This window comes from Dama dama, chromosome 8, assembly GCF_033118175.1.
Source record: "Dama dama isolate Ldn47 chromosome 8, ASM3311817v1, whole genome shotgun sequence".
NCBI classification, from domain to species: Eukaryota; Metazoa; Chordata; class Mammalia; order Artiodactyla; family Cervidae; genus Dama; species Dama dama.
Genome location: NC_083688.1, coordinates 6,465,392 through 6,478,431, shown reverse-complemented (window position 1 = coordinate 6,478,431; position 13,040 = coordinate 6,465,392). Strand labels below are relative to the sequence as shown.

General features: G+C 46.7%; 1 non-coding gene across 1 annotated transcript; it reads left to right on the top strand.

Annotated features, from left to right (window-relative positions):
• The first annotated feature begins 4,561 nt into the window (after window positions 1-4,561).
• TRNAG-CCC (transfer RNA glycine (anticodon CCC)) lies at window positions 4,562-4,634 on the top strand. The gene has a single exon. It is a non-coding gene; the product is annotated as a tRNA-Gly (tRNA).
• Window positions 4,635-13,040: the final 8,406 nt, after the last annotated feature.

The window sequence follows — 13,040 nt, the reverse complement described above, 5'->3', positions numbered from 1 at the left end:
CCAAGGGCCCCTCACTTTAGCGCATCTTGACAGCTGTGTTACCTTTACCCCCATCCCCTCAACATCCGATCTGCCTCCAGCTCAGACCCTTGCCCTGAAAAATCTTAAACTCAGTATGCTCCTCCCGTACACAGTCTCTTTGTCTCACATACGGTCCCCTGTTTCCTGTGTGACTGCGAAGGGTGATGTCACATCTCTTTGGCTCAGACCACCCTCTCCCCTTCACAAATAGAGCTCCACAGCAGACGCTGAACTAGCCTTAGGGTGATCACGATAGAGACTCACATCTGTATGCACTTGCAAGTCACCCAGGACCTCATTTTGATTCTTTGAGCCCATCTGGCAGATAAAGGAACAGATTCAGAGAAGGAGGTCTGTGGGAGGGTCAAGTAAGTGACAAGGACAGGACTTCATTCTGAATCGAAATTGTATACTCATAGGACTTGCCATAGTAAAGTAATGCTCAAAATTCTCCAAGCCAGGCTTCAGCAATACATGAACTGTGAACTTCCAGATGTTCAGGCTGGTTTTAGAAAAGGCAGAGGAACCAGAGATCAAATTGCCAATATCAAATTGCCAACTGGATTATCGAAAAAGCAAGAGAGTTCCAGAAAAACATCTATTTCTGCTTTATTGACTATGCCAAAGCCTTTGACTGTGTAGATCACAATAAACTGTGGAAAATTCTGAAAGAGATGGGCATACCAGACCACCTGACCTGCCTCTTGAGAAACCTATATGCAGATCAGGAAGCAACAGTTAGAACTGGACATGGAACAACAGACTGGTTCCAAATAGGGAAAGGAGTACATCAAGGCTGTATATTGTCACCCTGCTTATTTAACTTAAATGCAGAGTACATCATGAGAAATGCCGGACTGGAAGAAGCACAAGCTGGAGTCAAGATTGCCGAGAAAAATATCAATAACCTCAGATATGCAGATGACACCACGCTTATGGCAGAAAGTGAAGAGGAACTAAAAAGCCTCTTGATGAAAGTGAAAGAGGAGAGTGAAAAAGTTGGCTTAAAGCTCAACATTCAGAAAACTAAAATCATGGCATCTGGTCCCATCACTTCATGGGAAATAGATGGGGAAACAGTGGAAACAGTGTCAGACTTTATTTTAGGGGGCTGCAAAATCACTGCAGATGGTGACTGCAGCCATGAAATTAAAAGACGCTAACTCCTTGGAAGGAAAGCTATGACCAACCTAGATAGCATATTAAAAAGCAGAGACATTACTTTGCCAACAAAGGTCCGTCTAGTCAAGGCTATGGTTTTTCCAGTGGTCATGTATGGATGTGAGAGTTGGACTGTAAAGAAAGCTAAGTGCCAAAAAATTGATGCTTTTGAACTGTGGTGTTGGAGAAGACTCTTGAGTCCCTTGGACTGCAAGGAAATCCAACCAGTCCATCCTGAAGGAGATCAGTCCTGGGTGTTCATTGGAAGGACTGATGCTGAAGCTGAAACTCCAATATTTTGGCCACCTCATGTGAAGAGTTGACTCATTGGAAAAGACCCTGATGCTGGGAGGGATTGGGGGCGGGAGGAGAAGGGGACGACAGAGGATGAGATGGCTGGATGGCATCACTGACTCGATGGACATGAGTTTGAGTAAACTCCAGCAGTTAGTGATGGACAGGGAGGCCTGGCGTGCTGCGATTCATGGGGTTGCAAAGAGTCGGATACGACTGAGCAACTGAACTGAACTGAACTGAGGACTTCCCCGGTAGCCCAGTGGTTAAGACTTTGCATTCCCAGTGCAGGGGGCCAGGGTTTGATCCCTGGTCAGGGAACTAGATCCCGCATAGTGCAACTAAAGATCTTGCATGCTGCAAAAAAGATGGAAGATCCTGAGTGCTGCAACTTAGGCCTGGTGCAGCCAAACTAAAAAAAAAAAAAAGAATTATGCTGTCTACCACAATTAATGTGGAGAAGGAAATGGCAACCCACTCCACTATTCTTGCTTGGAAACTCCCATGGACGGAGGAGCCTTGGCAGGCTACAGTCCATGGGGTCACAAAGAGTCAGACACGACTGAGCAACTTCACTAGCACATGATGGGTATGTGTATGGAATAAAATATGAGCACATGGATTAAGATACAATTACTTATACCATCACTCACTTTACAAGTGAGGAAACAGGCCTAGAAGATTAAAATTGCCTTGATAGCAAAACTAGGACTTGGATTTGGAACTTCTGGTTCTTAGCTCAAAGCTAAGAAAGCCTATAAGACTTCTGATTCTTAAGTTGAAGCCTAAAGGTCTAGAGATTTCCACTCCATACCCAATTTCTTTCTCGTATAGTAGAGCTGGGACACATGAACTTTTAAAGAGGTTTCTGTCTAAAATGGCAATTCTTTTAAAGAGTCTAATAAAGTTATCTTTGAGAAAGCAACCCAAGCGTCCATTGATAGATGAGTGGATAAGCAATATATGGTGTATACATACAATGGGATAACTCAGCCCCCTTCTGTGGGAGGACAGAGGTTGGGGCTGGATATATCCTGGAAACTGGCCTAGAACAGGTTTTCCCCAAATCGGATTTTTGGGGCTAAATTCTTCATTCGTCCAAAATGCAGCAAAGACTAAACAAAAGCTCCATCACAGTGTTGTTCTTGGGAGAGAAGGTAAGGAATAAAGCAGCGCTAAAGGTGACCTGAGCTATCCCCGCTTTCCCTGTGTAAGGTGAGGGGAGAACCTTGGGACAGGCCTCCTCTTCTGTTTCCTGATTTGAGGAAGCACATTACTTTGCCAACAAAGTTCTGTCTAGTCAAAGCTATGGTTTTTCCAGGAGTCATGTATGGATGTGAGAGTTGGATTATAAGGAAAACTGAGCGCCAAAGAATTGATGCTTTTGAACTGTGGTGTTGGAGAAGACTCTTGAGAGTCCCTTGGACTGCAAGGAGATCCAACCAGTCCATCCTCAAGGAAATCAGTCCTGAATATTCATTGGAAGGACGGATGCTGAAGCTGAAACTCCAATATTTTGGCTGCCTGATGCGAAGAGCTGACTCATTTGAAAAGACCCTTCTGCTGGGAAAGATTGAAGGCAGGAGGAGAAGGGGATGACAGAGGATGAGACGGTTGGATAGCAATACTGACTCAATGGACATGAGTTTGAGCAAACTCTGGGACATAGTGAAGGACAGGGAAACCTGGTGTGCTGCAGTTCATGGGGCCACAAAGAGTCTGACGTGGCTGAGCGGCTGCAAAAGAACAACAGCATGCCCAGGAGTGGGATTACTGGATCGTATGCTAGCCCTATTTTTAGTTTTTTAAGGAACCTCTACACTGTTCTTCACAGTGGCTGCACCAATTTACGTTCTCCACCAACAGTGTATGAGGGTTCCCTTTCCTCCACAAGCTCACCAACTTTTGTTATCCATGTTCTTTTTGATGATAGCCATCCTGACATGTACAAGGTGATACCTCGTTGTGGTTTTGACTTGCCTATCTCTGTTAGAGTTGTCACACGTCGTTTCTTCTCTGTCTTTGCCTTTTCCCTTTTGGCTGCCACTGCATGACTTACGGGATCTTAGTTCCCCGACCAGGGATTTAACCCAGGCCCTCAGCAGTCCTAACCATTGGACTGCTTGAGAATTCCCTGAGCATCTTTTCCTGTGCCTGTTGACCATCTGTATGTATTCTTTGGAAAAGTATCTATTCGACTCTCCTGCTCATTTTTGGATTGGGTTGTTTGTGTATTTTGATATTGAGTTGTTGGAGTTGTTGATCAAATTTTGGATATTAACCCCTTGTCAGTCACATTATTTGCGAATACTCTCTCCCATGCCCTAGGCTTTGTTTTCATTTTGTTGGTGGTTTCCTTTGCAGTGCACAAGCTTTTAAGTTTAATTAAGTCCCGTTTGTTTACATTTGCTTTTACTTCTTTTGCCTTTGGAGACTGATCCAAGAAAATCTTGCTACGATTTATGTCAAAGAGCGTTCCACCCATGTTCTCTTCTAGGAGTTGTGTGGGTTCAGGTCTTTCATTTTGGTCTGTAAACCTGTTTTGAGGGTTTTTTTGTATATGATGTGAGGAAACGTTCTAACCTCATTGTTTAATGTGTCACGGTCCAGTTTTCCCAGCACTACTTGTTGAAGAGATTGCCTTTTCTCCATTGTATATTCTTGCCTCCTTTGTCCTAGGGACTCCTGGACTTCCCTGGTGGTCCAGTGGTTAAGAATCCACCTGCCAATGCAGAGGACATGAGTTCAGTTCCTGGTCGAGGAACTAAGATCATGCCGTGCGACGACTAGGCCATGCGCCACAACTACTGAACTTGCAGTCTCGAGCCTGCGTGCTGCAGCTCCTGAAGCCTGCACGCCCTAGAGCCTGTGCTCGGCAACAACAGAAGCCGCCCCAGTGAGAAGCCCACACACCACAGCTAGAGAGGAGCCCCCGTCGCTGCAACTAGAGAAAGCCCGTGGGCAGCAACGAAGACCCCGAGCAGCCAAACATAAAGAAATAAACAAATAAAAATGATCGTAGGTATGTGGGTTCAATATTTTTATAGATTTATACTCCATTTAAAGTTATTATGGGGGGGGGCCTTCCCTGGTGGTCCAGTGGCTAAGACTCTGCACTCCCAATGTAGGGGGCCCAGGCTCGATCCCTGGTCAGGGAATTAGATCCCAGACACCACAGCTAAGACTCAGGGCAGTCAAATAAATTTAAAAAAAAAACCTTTTTAAGTTATTACATGGAATTCCCTGGTGGTCCAGTGGTTAGGCCTCTGAACTGTCACTGCAGAGGGCCCGGGTTCAATCCCTGATTGAGGGACTAAAATCCCACAAGCCACGTGGGGTGGCTATAAATAAAGAAATAAAGTTATTATAAAATGTGGCTACATTTCCCTGTGCTATATATTTTATAAAAATATATCCTTGTTGCTTATTTATTTCCTTTTCTTAAAAATGGTCCCCGGGCGGGGTTCAGGACATACTGCTCCCAAATACGGCACCCTGGCATATTGAATATTTTTTTTTTTCATATTGAATATTTTAAGCTGAAGGATCTGAGAAAATACCGGAAGCAGGAAAAGTCCTTCTGACCTCCTTCCTTAACCCTTCTTCCCTGAAAGAGGCTCCCATAAAACCCTCAATAAGGGGTGCCCTCTCTCTACCCAGAGGGAAGGAGAATCCTTATCTCTGAAGAAAAAGGGAGGCAAAGAAGAATCCTAAGAAACTGGCATGGCCGGATATCCCCTGTCTGTGCAGGTTTTCCCTGGTGGCTAAGGGGTAAAAAAAAATCCCCCTGCCAATGCAGAAGACACGGGTTCAAACTCTAGGTCTGGAAGATCCCCTGGAAAAGGAAATGACAACCCACTCAAGTATCCTTGCCTGAGAAATTCCATGGCAGAGGAGCCTGGTGGGCTATAGTCCATGAGGTTGCAAAAGAGCTGGACACGCCTGAGCAACTAACACACAACAGCAGCAGTTTCTACACAGCTGCCCACTGTTTGTCAAGCCTCACATGAATACGGGTAGGTCTCTCCCTACGCATATTGCCTCTGCCTCTGGCTCACCTGGCTCTGCTCCTTGGCCTCAGTTTTCACTCATATAAAATGGGCCTCTCTAGGGTCCCTTGTGGTTTTAACAGTCCACATAAGTCTATGAAAGTCTTTGCCAAACTGAAAAGAACATTAAGAACTTGAGTCTGACAGCCCATCTGAACGCCTCCCCACTCAGCAGCAAAATGTATTTCTGTCTTGGCATCTAAAACAGAAGCTTAATTGCTGATAAGCGGCTGACAACTGGTAAAGGGCTTGGGGTGGATTAGGGGAACTCAATCTATAATGGGCATCAGATGCTGCTCTCAAAAGTTGAGAGTGAAGCTGGGGGCCTGCAGGCGGTGGGGAAAACGCCTGCCTGACCGGGAACCTGTGGGCCCTGGGAATGACAGCCCCGTCCTCCACAGCCTCTTGGCCAGAAGTGACAGCAGAGACAACATGTGCTGCTTAGAGGGCACTTGCTGTGTCCCCCCTGCACTAACTTCTTTTGTGCATTATCTCGTATACTGCTCCTGACGACCCTATGGTCATACCTAATGACGAATATCATTTATTGAAAACACAATTGTGGCAGCTCGATGCTGAGCTTTTCATGTAAAATATCTCATTTCATCCTCTTACCTCTATGGAGGTAGATACTATTATTATACCCAAGTTACAGATGGGAAGGGGCTTCCCTGGTAGCTCAGCTGGTAAAGAATCTGCCTGCAGTGCAGGAGACCCTGGTTCGATTCCTGGGTTGGGAAGATCCCCTGGAGAAGGGAAAGGCTACCCACTCCAGTATTTTGGCCTGGAGAATTCCACAGACTGTATAGTCCATGCGATCGCAAAGAGTCAGACACGACTGAGCAACTTTCACTTACAGATGGGAAACTAAGGCACAGGTGCCCAAGTCAAATGTAAGTGGACCTGGGACCTGCATCAATTAATCTGGTTTCAGCATTCATGCTTTTAACTTATATACACTTAATAGTTTTTTTTTTTTTTTTTTGGTCTTGCGGTGAGGCTTGCGGGATCTTAGTTCCCAGACCAGGGATTGAAACTGTGTCCTCAGCAGTGAAAGCTCTGAGTCCTAACCACTGGACTGCCAGGAAATTCCCAATGCAGACAGTTTCAACAATTATTACATATTCACTTTATCCTAAAATAACTGATTCTAAAGAGACAGCAAATTCTTAGTTCACAAGAGGACGCAGCAATGTAATTGCGAAGATAAATAGTAACAGCTAATATTATTGTTTCCATGCCAGCCACCATTCTAAATAGGATGTGTACATTATCACTTTGAATCCTTACAATCACACTCTAAGGTAAACGCTATGATTAAACCCATTTTTCAGCTGAGTTCACTGCTATCCTCTTCACTTCTGTCCTCTGCTCTCTTTCAGGATTGTTCTGAAGGAGGTGCTATTATTATTATTTCCATTTCATGAATGATGAAACTGAGGCCCAGAGAGGTCAAGGACTGAAGGCTGCATAGCATTTAAGTGCCAGAACCAGGATTCAGTCCCAGGTTTATGGGTTTTCAAAGCCCACGTTGTTCACCATCACCCCACATTACCTTTCTGGGTAGGTTACCAAGGGGATGCGGTGTTCCCAGCTCTGTGCTGGGAGCAGCTGGGGAAACACAAGCAGAAGAGAGAAGTTGTGGAAGTGCTGTCAGGCAGGACACATCTGTCTTTGCTCTGGAATTGTCACTAATTCGCTGTGTGGCCTCAGGCAAGTCATGGCCCCTCTCTGGGCCCCTGAGTCCCATCTGTAAATGAGAGGTCGCGTGTTCTCCAAGTTGTGGCCAGGACATGTCCAGTGACGTGCAAGAAGGATATGAGGGCCTGACAAGGGGCAAACGAAGAGATGATCCAGCTGCTTCAGACTCCCAAGGAGGACAGAGGGCCTCCAGGGTGTGTCCCCATCTCTTTCACTTCTTCCCAGAGGAGAAAGGCCAGGAAAAGGAATGATGGGAAAGGGAGGCATGTGTATTAGTCTCCTGTCACCACTGTGAGGGTTTCCCAGGTGGTGCTAGTGGTAAAGAACACGTCTGCCAATGCAGGAGACATAAAAGATGCGGGTTTGATCCCTCAGTTGGGCAGATCCCCTGGAGGAGGGCATAGCAACCCACTCCAGTATTCTTGCCTGGAGAATGCCATGCACAGAGGAGCTTGGAGGGCTACTGTCCAAGGTCAAAAGGGTTGGACATGACTGAAGTGACTTAGCACACATCACTGTAACAAATTGCCACAAATGTGATGAGAGAAATGTATTTTCTCACAATACTAGAGGCCAGAAATCTAAACCACAGTGTGAGGGGTAGTACTCCTTCGTGAGGCTCTAGGGAAGAATATGTTCCTTGTCTTCTGCTTTGGTGGCTGTCAGCATCCCTTGGCTTGTGGCTGCATCTCTTTCTGCTGCGTTTTCACATGGCCTTATCTTCTGTGTATCTGTCTTCATCTCCCTCTACCTTCTCTCTCTATATATAAATATATTTATATATTCTCTCTATAAATCTATATATGTATTTCAAACTGGTGATTTGTGACTTTACTATTAATTCTTTTGTTTATGGATACATTTTCCCCATTTTAAATGTCTCTGTATTTTTTATTATCTTTTGCCCACAATGCACGGCATGTGGGATCTTAGTTCCCCAACCAGGGATTGAACCAGCACTCCCTGCATTGGAAGCACAGAGTCTTAACCACTGGACTACCAGGGAAGCCCTCTTTCCCATTTTTCATTGTGATAAAATATACATAAGATAAAATTCCCTTCCTTAGCCATTTTAAGTGTACGATTCAGTGCCATTAAATACATTCATGATGCCGTACAACCATCATTACCGTCCATTTCCATAACTGTTTTCATCTTGTAAAACAAAACTGTACCCATTAAACAATGACTCCCCAACCTCCCCTCCCCCCCCCAGCTCCTAACAACCACCATTCTACTTTCTACCCAACGTATCCGACTGCTCTAAGTACCTCATTTAAGTGCAGCTTCATTTGTGACCCATTTGTTTCACTTAACATAATGTCCTCAAGTTCTCTCCATGTTGTGGCATGTGTCAGAACCTCCTTCTTTCTAAAGCCCGAATAATATTCCATTGCATGTTTATACCACATTCTGCTTAGCAATTCAATGCAAGGACACTTGCGTTGCTTCCACACTTTACCTGTTGTGAGCAACGCTGCTATTCTGCTACACAGTCACTTGTGATTGTATTCAGGGCTCACTGGGACAATCCAAGATGATCTTCTCAAATTCAAAATCCTAAAATTAACTGTATCTGTAACAACCCACTTTCAAAATTAGGTAACATTTACGGGTTCTGGGAACTAGGATATGAACCTATCTTTGTGGGGGGGCATTTTCTTTTTCTATTACATTTTATTATCTTCGTTTTTGGCTTCACACGGGCTCTTCTCTAGTTGCTGCGAGTGGGGGGCTAATCTTCGTTGTGCTTCAGGGGCTTATCACTGGGGAGGCTTCTCTTGTTGCATAGCCTTGGCTCTAGGGGGCGTGGACTTCAGTAGTTGGGGTGAGCGGGCTCAGCTGCTCCCTGACATGTGGAATCTTCCCAGATCAGGGAAAGGATCAAACCTGTGCCTCCATTGGCGGGCAGATTCTAACCCCTGGACCACCAGGGTAGTACTGAAGGGCGTTTTTCACACGAGGTAAGAGGAAGAAGAAAGAAGGACAAGGTAAGAGGAGCCAGAAAGAGGGACAAATGAAAGTGGGGGGTGGAGGCTTACATGAGGGGTGATTTTTCAAGCCCTCGTCTCTGCCAAAATGCCTAATAATTGCTCTCTGTTGTCCTGTTCCTTTAGTGAGCCTGTGCAGATTTGTATGACCTTCTTGGGTTGTGGCTCAGTTGGTAAAGAATATGCCTGCAATGCGGGAGACCTGGGTTCGACCCCTGGGTTGGGAAGATCCCCTGGAAAAGGATAAGCTACCCACTCCAGTATTCTGGGCCTGGAGAATTCCGTGGACTGTATAGTCCACGGTGTTGCAAAGAGTCGGACACGACTGAGCGACTTTCACCTTCACTTGGGTGAGGTGCGTGAGCAGATTCTGTCCTGAGGCCCAACAGGGAGCAGCAGTAGTGTTAGAGCTCCTGCCGCCGGGAATCCTCTGGACTGTGTGCTGAAGGTCTGAAGCCTGGGCCCTGGTTCCAGGCCAGCTGTGCTTGGACCCTCCTTAGGATCTCCAGCGAGATTGCTGCTCCTCTCTGAGCCTCAGCGCCTTTCTCACCTTATTCCCTCTGCTCGGATCTCATTTGTTTCCACCCTCTCTCCCATAGCTCAGATCTCAGCGTATATACCTCTCCCAGGGACTTCCCTGGCGGTCCACTGCTTTGAACTTTGCCTTCTAACACAGCAGGTGCGGGTCTGATCCCTGGCTGGGGAGCTAAGAGTCCACATGTCTCATGGCCAAAAAAACAAAACATAAAACAGAAGCAATACGCAATAAATTCAATGAAGACTTTAAAAATGGTCAGCATAAAAAAAAAAAAACTTAAAAAATAGTATCTCTTCCTGAAGGTCTTTTCTTAGCTCCCAGGGTGGGGCTTCTCGGTGCCCCAGAAATGGCCTATTTCCTTGTCTGTTGTCTGCACACACTTGCCAGACTGCGGCCAACTGCAAGGACCACTATAGTGACCAAGAGCCCGGAGCCTGACTGCCTGGCGACTGATCCAGGCTCTGCCATTTACTATCTGTGTAGCCTCTAGCAAGTTACCATTTCTGCGCCTCCACTTTCCTCCTTTGTAAACGGGAATAATAACAACAACGTGATTGTGATCACTCAGTGAGCTGTTATCCGTCAAGTGCTTAGAGCAGCGCCTGGCGTGAGGTTGGCACAGGTGCTCATGACTGTCTTATCAGGCTCTGTATCCTGGGGTCTGGCACACAGAGGGCACTCCCGGGAACATTGAGTGGAACCAGGTGTTTTCCAAGTCCTTTCTGGTTCTCCCGCTTTTCTGATTTTGTGTAGTTGACATGCATGGATGTGAGAGTTGGATTATAAAGAAAGCCGAGCACCAAAGAATTGATGCTTTTGAACTGGGGTGTTGGAAAAGACCCTTGAGAGTCCCTTGGACTGCAAGGAAATCCAACCAGTCCATCCTAAAGGAGATCAGTCCTGAGTTTTCTTTGGAAAGACTGATGTTGAAGCTGAAACTCCAATACTTTGGCAACCTGATGTGAAGAGCTGACTCCTTTGAAAAGACCTTGATGTTGAGAAAGGGTCTGAGGGCAGGAGGAGAAGGGGACAGCAGAGGATGAGACGGTTGGATGGCATCACCGACTCAATGGAGATGAGTTTGAGTAAACTCCGGGAGTTGGTGATGGACAGGGAGGCCTGGCGTGCTGTGGTCCATGGGGTCTCAAAGAGTCGGACATGACTGAGCGACTGAACTGGACTGAACTGACAAGCTGGAGCAGTTGAGGCCAAGGAGGAGCCACAGGGAAATGCAGTGACTTGAGAGCATCTGGGCTTGGAGTCTGGGCAGAGTGGAGTTTAGCCACGCGTTTCATCTGTGATAACAGTTTTTCCCAGAAAGGATTCAGCTCTTCTGTTTCTCTTCTCAGTCTCGGCTGTCCCGGTGGATGTTCTAGGATCCGCTTGTCTGAAAGCTGCCATGAACTGAGCAGGTCATTGACTGACCAGCCCCAGAGAGTCCCAGTCCTCAATGTCCGCAGGCGACCACAATGCTGAGTCACCGGGAGGAGGAGCCTGGGCCAGAGCAGACCTGCGGCTCGGCAGGGAGACCTCAAGTCAGCTTCGAGGGAACAGACCCCCCCACACCTGCCCACCTGGCCCCCCCACATTTGTACACTGGCTATGCATGCGAAGTCATTTCAGTTGTATCTGGCTCTTTGTGGCCCTCTGGACTGTAGCCCACCAGGCTCCTCTGTCTGTGGGACTCTCCAGGCAAGGATACTGGGTTGCCATGTAAATACTGGAGTGGGTAGCCATGCCCTCCTCCAGGGGATCTTCCCGACCTAGGCAATGAATCCATGTCTCTTAGTCTCCTGCATTGGCAGGTGGGTTCTTTACCACTAGCGCCACCTGGGAAGCCCACCTATTGGCTATAAACACCCCTCTTTTTTATCTCTTGTCTTGGTGGACCAGTTTTGGAACTTATGACATCAAGGGATGAAGAACCCGTGACTTGGGTGGCCTATAAGATTTATTTATTTTATATACTCTGTTTTCTCCCCAAAATAGATCTGAAGCACCAAGAGGTCTTTCAGGGTGACCTCGCCTGGGGTGGCACTGAGCAAAGTTGTAATTCCCTCTTCCTGTCCCCAGGACATGCATCTTCCTACTCCAGGCCCCAAGATTGTGGTCCTTCCCAGCTGCATGTCATCCAAGCCCAGCTGAAGCTTGATTGGTCAATGACCTTTCCTCAGGATGTTTGCATTTGAGAAGAACAGGAAGTCCCAGCATCTTACTTCTTCCAGGCCACATTTCCCAGGAGCCCAGTGTTCTGGGAGATGGTCCCAGATAATTTTATGCATTCAATCAACAACAAACATTCACTGGTGCCAGAGATGGAGCTACAGTGGAGAAAATGAGGATCCTGCTCCAAGGCCTCACCAATAACTAGGGAGACATTCAAAATAAGATCATTGCAATATTGGAAATGGGAATGAGGTACTATGGGAGGCCAATCATAGGAGCTGACATTTACCCAGGGCTTCCTATTGTCAGGAGTTCTGCTACATACTTCCATTACACTTCATCACTTTGGAACTTCATGCTGATCCTGTGAGATGCCCATTTTACAGATGAACAAATTGAGACTCAGGAAAGAAAAGCAATCTGAAAGGTCCCACAGTTCATGAGTACTTGAGCGAGATTTACCAGACTCAAATCTTCCTGAGAAGTCAGGGAGACTTCACAGAGGAGGCAGGATTTTTTTTTTTTTTTTGGCTTCTCTGGGTCTTCGTAGCTATGCGCTGGCTTTTCTCTAGTTGTGGTAAGCAGAGACTATGCTCCATTGCGGTGTGCAGTCTTCTCATTGCAGTGGTTTATCTTATTGCAGAGCTCGGGCTCTCGAGCACAGGCTTCAGTCTTTGTGGTTCTCAGGCTGACTTGCTTCGCAGCATGCGGGATCTTCCCTGACCAGGGATCAAATCCATGTTTCCTGTATTGGGAGGGATAATCTTTTTTTTCTTTTTTTAATTTTATGTATTTATTCATTTTTGGCTATGCTGTTTCTTCACTGCTGTGTGTGCTTCCTCTATTTGTGGCGAGCAGGGGCTACTCTCTAGCTGCAGTTCACGGGCTTCTCATTTGCTGTGGCTTCTCTTGTTGCAGGGCACCGGCTCTGGCATGGGCGGGCTTCAGTAGTTGCGGCGTGTGGCCTCAGTGGTTGGGGTTCCTGGACTCTAGAGCACAGGCTCAGAAGTCGCAGCACACGGGCTGAGTCGCTCCGCGGCATGTGGGATCCTCCTGGATCAGGGATCAAACCCACATCTCCTGCATTGGCAGGTGGATGCTTAACCACTGGACCACCAG